Raw genomic sequence first — 9,152 nt, 5'->3', positions numbered from 1 at the left:
GTTGTGACTGCGCAAGAGTTGTGTTTAAAAGTATCAAGTGTTGATACGAAAAACGACATCGATTTCAAATGAATTATTCATTAAATATTTTGGCTAGGGGTGCTGCCCCTTCAACCCCGCAAATGGGAGCTTCCCCCTTGACCCCCGTCCGCTGATCGGGCAGCGGACCCCCGGCTAACTCTGCGTAGTGTGATCGGTCACCAAAATTTGATTTGATTTTAATTAATTAAAAGAATTAAAATTAATAATAATAATGTGTTTATTATTATTGTCTTGTGGTGATCGGTTATGGCCTTAGTTTTCCTTTATTTTATTTTGGGTTTTTAAAATATGACCTGCGTGTCGTGCCTCTCTTTTAATCTCTTAATGTAACTTCTTTTCTCATCTCACTCCCTCGTATGTAAAACGAGTTTCTTTTATGTAATGTAATGTTATGAAGAAAAAGAAGAATTCAATATCAAAAGAGGACAACCTTGAAGATCTTGCTTGGAGAAGCTTAGATCATTATTAGGTTAGATTAGGTTCTCTCATTGGCTTGGGAGAACAATTGCGCTAGGGGCCATAACTGTTTCATTATGTATGTTGATGCATGTGAATGTATGTTGATGCTTATGAGAGACGATTTATATGATAAATAAGCCGGTGAGATCAGAATAATTGCAAATTCCCTCAAATTAAATATTAAGTTTATGCTTTCCAAGTTTTAGCACTCATCAAGACTAGTATCGAATAATGTAGGTTTCGCCTACGCAAGGTGCATGTTCTATATTATTAAGGTGCCATGGGATAATTGTAATATCCAATTTCTAAAATAATGGGTCAAACTTAACTAAATAAATTATAATAAGATTATATATATTTAGAAGCAAGAGTTGGAAATGATCCATGTGATGGATTGGAATAAGGAGTTATTCACCCAACTAAAATATTCGAGAGTTGTATTAGATACGATTGGAAGGAGTTCCTACCTAAATAACCTAGTTTTGTGTAATCCGCCTACGCGGACTTAAAACAAAGTGAAATGTGGATCTCGACTCACTAGAAAACCTTTCAACGGGATTTTCCGAATAAAATGGTGAGGGTCATTTGTTTTGAATAAAATAGTGGGAGCATATTTAATTAAAGGCCTAATTAAATATGTTATTGATACTTATATTTTCATTATTTTCATGTAGATTACCATGACAACAAACACCTCTAACAATATTTTGCAATCAATCTTTGACAAGGAAAAATTGTCTAGGACAAATTTTCTGGATTGGCACCGAAATCTGAGGATTGTCCTCAAACATGATAGAAAGCTGTATGTCTTGGAGAAACCTGTTCCTGAAGAGGAACCTCCTAGTTCTGCACCTAAGGCAGAAAGAGATGCGTATAAGAAGCATGTTGATGATGCCAATGAAACTGTTTGTCTCATGCTAGCTACCATGAACTCATAGTTGCAAAAGCAACATGAGAACATGACAGCGTTCGATATGATCGAACACCTGAAGATGCTCTATCAAGAGCAAACAAGGCATGAAAGGTTTGAAGTTTCAAAATCCCTTTTTCAAGGCAAGTTAGCTGAGGGAGCCCCTGTAGGTCCCAATGTGCTCAAGATGATTGGGTATGTGGAAAACCTTGAGAGGTTGGGTTTTCCCCTCGAAAAGGACTTGCGACTGATTTGATCTTGCAATCGTTGCCAAATAGATTCAGTCAATTTGTCCTAAATTTCAATATGAATGATATGGAGAAACCTCTTCCTGAACTGCTAGCCATGTTAAGAACTGCTGAGCAGAATCTGAAGTCAAAAGGGAAGTCCATTCTGATGATTGGAAATGGAAAAAGACAGAACAAAAGACCCACCAAGCAGGATGATAAAGGGAAAGGCAAGGAAGTTGCCAAACTCAAACCCACTGTTGCTGCTCTGAAGCCTAGTGGAGGCATAACAAAGGAAGGCACTTGCTTCCATTGCGGTAAGACCGGACACTGGAAGAGAAACTGACCAAAGTACCTAGAAGATAAGAAGAATGGAGTAGAAACTTCAACTTTAGGTATTTTTGTTATTGAAATTAATTTATCTACTTCTGCATCATGGGTATTAGATACTGGATGTGGTTCTCACATTTGTACAAATGTGCAGGGGTTAAAAAGGATTAGAGATTTGGCAAAAGGTGAAGTTGACCTACGAGTTGGAAATGGAGCAAAGGTTGTTGCTTTAGCCGTAGGAACTTATGTATTGACTTTACCTAGTGGTTTAACAATTCAGTTAGAGAACTGTTATTATGTACCTGCAATTAGCAGGAATATTATTTTCGTTTCTTGTTTGGACAAGTTTGATTTTTCATTTATAATAAAGAACAATTGTTGCTCAATTTATTTGAATGATATATTCTATGCTACTGCACAAATGAACAATGGACTATATGTCCTTGATCTTGAAATGCCTATTTATAACATCAATACTAAAAGGATGAAACCTAATGAGTTAAATCCAACTTACCTTTGGCATTGTCGATTAGGCCACCTAAATGAGAAACGCATTTCCAAACTCCATAAAGATGGACTCTTGGACTCTTTTGATTATGAATCATATGAGACATGCAAATATTGTTTAATTGGAAAGATGACAAAGTCTCCATTCATAGGAAAAGGTGAAAGAGCTAATGATATTTTGGCCATCATACATACTGATGTATGTGGACCACTGAACATACCAACCAGAGGAGGTTTTCAGTACTTCATCATATTTACTGATGATTTCAGTAGATATGGTTATGTGTATTTAATGAAACACAAATCAGAGTCCTTTGAAAAGTTAAAGGAATTCAAGAATGAAGTACAAAACCAACTAGGTAAGAACATTAAAACTCTTCGATCAGATCGAGGTGGTGAGTATTTAAGCCTAGAGTTTGATGACCATCTGAAAGAGTGTGGGATCCTATCCCAACTTACTCCTCCTGGAACACCCCAATGGAATGGTGTATCTGAGAGAAGAAATCGAACCCTGTTAGACATGGTCCGATCCATGATGAGTCACACCGATCTTCCAAATTCCTTTTGGGGACATGCACTATTGACAGCAGCTTACACACTTAACTGTGTTCCATCCAAAAAGGTTGAGAAGATACCATATGAGATATGGAGTGGTAAGAAACCACATATGTCTTACATGAATATTTGGGGTTGTGAAGTTTATGTGAAACGACAAATTTCAACTAAGCTTGAGCCCAAATCTGACAAATGCTTATTTGTGGGGTATCCTAAAGAAACAAGAGGGTATTACTTCTACAATCCTTCTGAGGGCAAAGTGTTTGTCGCCCGAACTGGAGTTTTCTTAGAAAAGGATTTTATTTCCAAAGGAATCAGTGGGAGGAAAGTAGAGCTTGAAGAAATTCAAGAATCACAAAGCATTGGTACACCTATGGAGGAATTAGAGCAGGAAACACAAGTAGTTGTGGAAGAGCAACCTGCTCAAGTAGAACAAGACCAGCGTAGGTCAAGCAGGATACGTCACCTACCTGAGAGATATGGATATCTCATAACTGATCAAGGTGATGTATTACTCATGGATCAAGATGAGCTTGTGACCTACCAAGAGGCCATAACTGGTCCCGAGTCTGAGAAGTGGCTAGAAGCCATGAAATCTGAAATGGATTCCATGTACACAAACCAAGTTTGGACCTTGGTAGAGCCTTTTGTAGGAGTTAACCCTATAGGATGCAAGTGGGTCTTCAAAAAGAAGACTGACATGGATGGTAAGGTACATACCTATAAGGCAAGACTGGTTGCAAAAGGATATAAACAAATTCATGGGGTTGACTATGATGAAACCTTTTCACCAGTTGCAATGCTTAAATCAGTTCGAATTTTACTTGCTATTGCTGCATATCATGATTATGAAATATGGCAGATGGATATTAAAGTTGCTTTCCTTAATGGGAATCTTCTTGAGGATGTGTACATGACACAGCCTGAAGGATTTGACATACTAGAAGAAGCCCAAAAGATATGTAAGTTACAAACATCAATCTATGGATTGAAGCAAGCTTCCAGAAGCTGGAATCTCCGTTTTGATGAAACAGTAAAACAATATGGATTCATCGAGAACGAAGATGAGCCTTGTGTCTACAAGAAGGTTAGTGGGAGCATGATCGTTTTCCTGGTATTATATGTAGATGACATTTACTCATTGGAAACGATGTCCCTATGTCATACCCCAATTTTGTCCGGCCATTTGTGGTTTACCCATGAGATCTCTTTGTTTCAAAGACCCATTTGCATAAGTGTGTTCATAATCTAAAATGTGGTTTGAATCTTTTTACATTACTAATCCAAAATTTATTTTCTTATTAGTAAGTATTAAGAGCCATGTTATTATTTCTATGATCACTATTTACTAGTCCATTTACACATCCCACCTTATATAATTCCATCACATTTGTTGACAAAATCAACATGCTTTATGTATCATAGTTATTCATTTCATTCAAAAAAAACCAATTCTAAGCCAAACTACACTTCATAATATGCTAAACCATTCACTTTCTTTTCATAAATCAATGCACATCCCATTGTCTTATACAAGTAATAATTCAATTCTTTTCAAGCTTTCCATGGAAATTTTCAATCATAAGTCAACCACATTCATAATCATCATCTTTTCACTTGGTACATACCATACATTTTTGAATTAGATTTGTTTCATGCTACTTGTTCATGCTTGGTTAAGAATGCACTTTGAACTTTATAACTCCATACATTTTGAATTAGATTTGTTTCATGCTATTTGTTCATGCTTGGTTAAGAATGCACTTTGAACTTTATAACTCCATTCACATACATACTCTTACTTCGTTATGACATGATTAAAGAGGTGCATTCAAATATTTGAATTCATTAATCCATTTCCAAGGTTCATTTTACTTTCATACATGAAGTTCTACATACATACATAGATAACATGAAATTAAAATGAAGAAATTGTTTGAAATAATTTTAAAATCATGTTGAATACATAGTTATTAATGGCTATTAGACTTCAAATCCAACAAGTTACAAACAGCCCAAATACACATTTTGTCTTTAAAAAAAACTAAACTAAGTAATTACATTTTAATTAAGTGGAAATTTGCTACAAATGGAAACAAATCCTAAAGACCAAAGCCAGGTAATCAAGTTGAAATCTCTTTGGACTGGGGCGCGCCTCCAAACTTGCTGTCTTACAGCCCATTTTTCCATTCCATCAAAGTCATTTAAAACCTGTAACCTGCAAAGAGAAAGAAACAACTTAATTAAAAAAGCACTTTTCAAAAGCGCTTAAGGAACTGAAAAATAACTAAAAAATTACTCAGTTTAAAACTTTATCCATAAGGTTAACCTAAACATCCAAAAAGCACGTCAAAGTTGGTCTAAAACAAGAACAAATCAAATCCCACATAATCTGAGATGAGACAAATCGAAAAAGGGGAGTTTTTTTTAAGACCTAAGAAGTTCTTCATAAAGAGATTCATTAGAACACAACAGCAAGAACACATATATTTTTTCTAAAACCCTAAGGAACCCACACGAACACAGATATTTTTTCTAAAACCCTAAGGAACCCACACGAACACAGAGCAATATTTCAGAAAAAAACCCTAAAAAGTTAACAGCAACAACAAAGCATTTTTCTCAAAAAACCCTAAAAAAAAGCACGAGATAACAGAGTAATATTCTTTCCAAACCCAGAACACAACAACAAGAACAACACAGTATTATTTCTCAAAAACCTAAAAACGAAAACAGAGGAAGGAAGTCGCGAAGGAGGGTGCTTACCAGAGTTCGTTGAAGAGCGCCGCCGTCAGGTTGGTTTCCTTTGCTCTTATTTCCATTTCCTCGCATTGCCTTCGTGACCGAATCCTTAGTGCATGCGAAGCCCTCATTCTTTGTTTACTTCGAGTTGTGGTTGTTGTTGTTTTGATTAGAATTTATGGTTACGTTTAGGATTCAAGATCTGGACGAATGGATTGTTTTTTTGGAAATCCAAGCCTGGATTCGAACTCAGAGGGCTTGATTTAGGTGGGGTAGGGTTTTGGGTGGTTGAACCACCGTGAGATGGAGGCGGCGCCGTCACAGACGGCCGCCCGCCGCTCTCTTCTCCGACGAAGAAGTCAGAGAGAGAGGCACTCCATGCAGAGCGTTCTGTTTAGGTTTAGCAAGTGGAGAGAGAGTGTGGAAATTGAAAGTGACGTTTCAGTTCTCTATTTTTGTTTTAACATGGCCGTTGGAAGTGTGAAGATAGCGGTGACAAGTGTCACCAACCTTGGACACTTGTCACCGTCTAAGTGGAGCCCCTTGGGTCAACAAGGGTGACCAGACCCTTCATGGGCTGCGTACATTTGGGTCCGTTTTCCCTTTTTTTGTTATGTTTTTATTTTCACTATCAGCACCACCAGAAGATTACCAGCATGCGCCCCATCTGGGCTTTGACTGGTCTAAAAAGCCCATCTGTTTCCTTTAATGGCCATGCGCCCTGGTGGGCTTAGGAGACATTTCAGGGCCCATTTTATTTCTTTTTTTTTGTGTTAGCATAGGTTTAATTTAAATTTATTTGATTCAAGCATGATTTTTATTTGTTTTACTAAAATCTTACTATCATAGTTATTTAATAATAGAATTATTTACTATTTAATTAATTGATTAAGTTTAATATCATTATCACCATTATTAGTTAAATGTAAATAATTACTCATTTTTATGAAAATTGTGTGTGCCACCACTTTGGTTTATTTTTTTTATTTTTTTTCGAAATGATAATTATACTATTGTTAATATTATTTTTTTGTATATATATACTAAATATGTAATTATATTACTATTATTATTATTATTATTTTCAAAAAAATAAATACACAATTATATGGTTGTTATCATCATTAATATTTAATTATCTGATTATATTCATTTTTTATATTATTACTACTTATTATTTAATTAAAATAAAATAATTCGTTAAACATTCAATTAATTAATTGGTTATAGAATCACAAGTGACCTTCATAATTTAGATGTTTATTTACCTTAAGGAGTGTATTTGCATGATTATTCTTTACCTATTTGTTTATATTGAACCTTGAGCGTACACAAAATGATATGTTATAATTGTGACAAAATCACGTCGCTTTCATAGATTTAAAAATAATCCGAGCCGATTTCAAAATAAATCACATACTTCTCGATTCAAAGTCGAGCCCATTTTCAAAACACCTATGTAACTCGATCGCTTGTAAAAGCATCGCCATCAACCTCACATGGCTTACTCTTGGGCTTTCTTACAATGAGACCTATTCGATTTAAATTAATTTAAATGGATTATTCACTAAATAAATTCAATTCATTCACAAGAATGCAAATTTTAAAACCTCGATCCGACATCGAAAGTTAAATTAAAATACTTAATCACATCTAAACAACACTTCATTTGAAAATGAAAAGGGGATGGTTTTGAGTTTTCAACTCCTCTCCTCGATTATTTGAATACGAGTTTTCTTACTCGGTTAGTCAAATGGTCGTCATTTCTAATCCATTTAAGCACAAACAAATCAAATCCTTTTATAACAAGAAACCAAAAGGGAGATAACTTTGAGTCTTCAATTTTTCTCCTCGACGATTTGAATACAATTTCTCTTACTTGGTTAGTCAAATAATTGTCGTTCCTATACCAACTTTCAAACTCCGATTAAATCGAAATATTTTCACAATAAGCTAAATGAAAAGGGAGTTGACTTTGAGTTTTCAATTTCACTCCTCAATTGTTTGAATACGAGTTCTCTTACTCGATCAGTCGAACAATTGTCATTTTACCAACTCATACTTAATCAAATCATTTTCATAACGAACTATACGAAAAGGGAGATGGTCTTAAGTCTTCAATTCCTCTTCTCAAATGCTTGGATATGAGTTGTCTTACTCATCCATTCAAGTACTTGTCGTCTATTCTGAAATACGTCAACCATATACAACCTTATTTTCATAAATATTCAGATGAAACAGAAAACGCTCTAGAGTCTTCTATTCCTTTTCCCAACTATTAGGATACGAGTTGTCTTACTCGATTATCCGAGTATTCGTCATCCGTTCAAAACACTTTAATTATTATCAAATCCTTTTTACAATTAAGGATGAAAAATAAGGTGGTCTAGAGTCTTCTATTCCCTTTCTCGACTATTAGGATACGAGTTGTCTTACTCAACTATCCGAGTAATCGTCATCCAACCAAAATATCTCAACCAATCAAAACATCCAACATATCAACTCAATTCGTCACCCTCGTGTGATCAAAACTCTTTTCAAAAAGAACACTATTTAATCCTTTCTGATGCGCACAACAAACTAGTGCTTAAGCCTCCGCCGAGAGTAGACAAGCCAACGTTTAGCCTTTAGGATGCAATCTAAACAGTTGTTCACTAAAAGACACCAACCAGTCGTAGTTCCTCGAACTACGAATGCTCTGATTTCCTTATTGCACTATAAGGATACGTAGGCAGGAGATTGTTATATCTTCGCGAGCACACTAATACAAAACCTCCCCTTTCTCCTTTATGAGGTTCTCATCCATTTCTATTTTTAATAATTTTATAACTTAAAGATAACAAACAAACATAAATTAACACTTAAAACGCATATTAGAACTAAAAGGTTCCCGTTGAGTACAACGGACGTAAGGGGTGCTAATACCTTCCCCTTACGTAATCCACTCCCGAACCCGAATATGGTTGCGACGACCATTATTCCATTTTCTAAAGGTTTTATCGATATCTTCCTATCCCTTCATTGGGATAAATAAAGTTCGGTGGCGACTCTGTTCGAACATTAAATATTTTCCGCGACCATCGCGAGGAATCGTATTTTTCGAGATGCGACACCCTACCCTACAACAAGTAAAGTCTTGGTTAGGGAAATGCTTTTCTATGAAGGACATAGGTGAAGCAGCATATATATTAGGAATCAGAATCTATAGAGAGAGATCACAAAAACTGCTTGGCCTAAGTTAGAGTACGTACATAGACAAAGTGTTGAGACGCTTTAATATGCATGATTCCAAGAAAGGATTCATACCTATGCAACATGGCATGTGTCTATCAAAAACACAATCCCCTTCAACTAAGGAAGAAAGGGATCGCATGAATAAG

Source organism: Lathyrus oleraceus, chromosome 5, assembly GCF_024323335.1.
Source record: "Lathyrus oleraceus cultivar Zhongwan6 chromosome 5, CAAS_Psat_ZW6_1.0, whole genome shotgun sequence".
NCBI lineage: Eukaryota > Viridiplantae > Streptophyta > Magnoliopsida > Fabales > Fabaceae > Lathyrus > Lathyrus oleraceus.
This window is presented reverse-complemented; position numbering follows the sequence as displayed.